The following is a 2,748-nucleotide window of genomic DNA, read 5'->3' as shown; positions in this document are numbered from 1 at the left end:
CCGCTGCCACGGGCTGCTGTGAGCCGCCCGACGCGCAGGGGGGCGCTGGAGTCACCTCCGCGCCTGGGTCCCGCCCGGGGGAGGTGCCTGCCCCTGCCCCTGCCCCAGCCGCGGGGGCGATGTCTCAAAGCCCCGCGCCGCCTCCCGCTCGTCCCTGCCCTCCAGCAACTTGGCACTCCGCCCCCGCCAGTGTCACCTCCCTCTCTTGCTCTTGGCTAAAAGTGTAGCAGAAAGCTTGTATCCGTGGCTGCGGCACTTGTAGTTTACCCTTTATACTCTTGTGGTTGATAATTCACGCTCCTCACCTATCACTGAACGTGCTCCATTTTTAGACCTAAGTTGTACCCTGTAACAATGTTATTTAGCAAGGGCCGGAGTTGAACCGCCCTCTCCCTGCGTCAGGGGGCCCTGAATGAGCAGTGAATCAGTAATTGAATGTGTAACACAGTAGCTAGCTTCAATTATTAACGCCTGCAAACCACAAATCAACAAAAGGAAGAATCAATGAGAGTCACTGGTAAAGGTACAGAAGCCCCGGGTTGAACTAATCAACTGGAGACCGACTCTTGGGGCTGAAATACCCGCCATCAGCTGCTCCCAGAGCCCTATTCATCACCACAGTGAATTAATCAAAATTCATCAATGGACTCCTGAGACTGCCCATGCTCGCCGACGTGACCTCTGGGGCTGACTGACAGCTGCCATGCAATGGCACCCTCTTTGACCTGACCAGCAGCCTGCCTGTCCAGCCAGAAGGACCAGCCGGCGACCCCCTTCTGAAGCAACATCCCACTGAAAGAAGCCTGGACTGGTCATCAACGGCAGACTCCAGCACTTGGGGACAGGTATATCTTGACACCGGTGCTTAGTATTCATATCTACTGTGAGTGTGTGCATGAATGTGCATGTGTTTGAGAGGATCAGCCCCAAGGTTTATGATCTGACTTTTGCATCCATTTAATAAACTAGAATTTTAAGGATCCTGAGTTAGTCCTCTGTAGCCAACAAAAGTCATGTTGTTGTTGCACATTACCAAACTGCAGGAGGGGGCAGGGAGTAGGCATGTTGGGCTGAGGACAGAGGCAGACAAGGTTTTTTTGGGTAAATCCATGCTTTTGTATCCAACCATTGGAAAACTTTTTTGCAAGCTTTCAGGTACAAACACCCTAGGTCAGGCAGAGGAAGCATCTGTAGTTGGTGTGTGCTCTTCCTGGGGTGGCAGAGGTCAGGCAGGTTATAATGTGACATAAATCCAATATCTATATTTAGTCCATTAATTTTTGTATCCAGATTGATAAAGTGAAGTTTGGAGGCTGGTTTGTGAAAGGTGTTTTGTAAATTCCCTTTGAGGATTAGAACTGAGATTGGAGAAAGGGCGGTTGTATGTGAGAAGTGTGCCCCCACAAGTAACTGGGTATTTTTGTCTTTGACGGATTTTCGGTGTGCATTCATTCTGGTGTGCAGTTGTTGTTTGGTTTCTCCTACACATTTTCCATCAGGGCATTTAGTGCACTGGATGAGATATATTACATTTCTAGAAGTGCAGCTGTAAGATCCAGACATGGTGATGGTTCTCTTGTGGGGTGTGATAATTGTGGAGGTGGTGATGTGTTGGCAGGCTTTACATTTCTTGTGCCAACATGGCCTGGATCCATTCAATGCATTTTGGGCCACAGGAAGCTTGCTTCTGGTGATGAGGTTAGTGAGGACCAGTGGTTGTTTGAAGGCTAGGATGGGTGGCTCTGGGAAGATCTCTTTAAGAATTAGGTCTTCTTGCAGTGGGGTTCCAATTGTTTGAAGATCTTCTGTATAGACTCAAGGGAGGGGTGATATGTCACAGCTAGTGTGCGATTCATGGGGGTTTCTTTCTGTACTGCGGGTGGTTCTTTCAAAAGTGAGATTTGTCTCTCTGGAAGGGTGTCCTTGTTGAGTAAAGGCCCTTTTGAGATTTGTGAGGTGACGATCACAGGTTCTCAGTGCAAAAATCGGTGGTATCGGAGGGCTTTGCTGTATATCGCAGCTTTCTTAATGTGTTTAGGGTGATTGCTGGTTCTGTGTAGATATGTATGTTGGCCTGGGGGCTTCTTGTATACAGTAGTTTGTATTTTACCATTGCAGCTAGTGATCATCATGTCCAAAAATGAGATGTTGGTGCTGGAATATTCAAGGGAGAGTCTGATGGAGGGGTGATGATTGGATTTCTGATGGAAATCAACAATCAGAAATTGCAAGTTTTCAGTCCAGATGATGATGGTGTTATTGATATATCTTAAGTATAGCATGGGTTTGATGGTGCAGTCCTTGAGGAATTCTTCTTCTAGGTGGCTATAATTAAGATACATCAATGACATCTTCATCATTTAGACTGAAAACCTGCAAGCTTATGATCGTTGACTTCCATCTGAAATTCAGTCAATCATCAGCCCTCCATCCAACTCTCTCTTGAATACTCCACCATCAACATTTCCTTTTTAGACATGATCACTATCCAGAATGATAAAATATAGACCTGGGTGGCCAGTTACTCAGCCTGGGAGCCACATCTGATCCTCCACTAAAGTTCAAGAGCTGGATGTGGGGAAGAGGGGGACTGAGTGGCCTGGTGAGAGAGCAGGGGGAGGGTGCCAAGTGGAGTCAAGCCCCTCCAGCTTTCCTCATGAGGACGATGACCCAGGGTAAGCAGTGCAGCTGCAGCCCCCACCCCAGCAGCCTGGCACCTGAGCCAACAGTCCCAGGAGAAGTGGACAG

The sequence above is a fragment of the Crocodylus porosus genome, unplaced genomic scaffold (genome assembly GCF_001723895.1).
Source record: "Crocodylus porosus isolate Cpor-Errol unplaced genomic scaffold, CroPor_comp1, whole genome shotgun sequence".
NCBI lineage: Eukaryota > Metazoa > Chordata > Crocodylia > Crocodylidae > Crocodylus > Crocodylus porosus.
Note: the sequence above shows the minus strand (reverse complement) of the source record.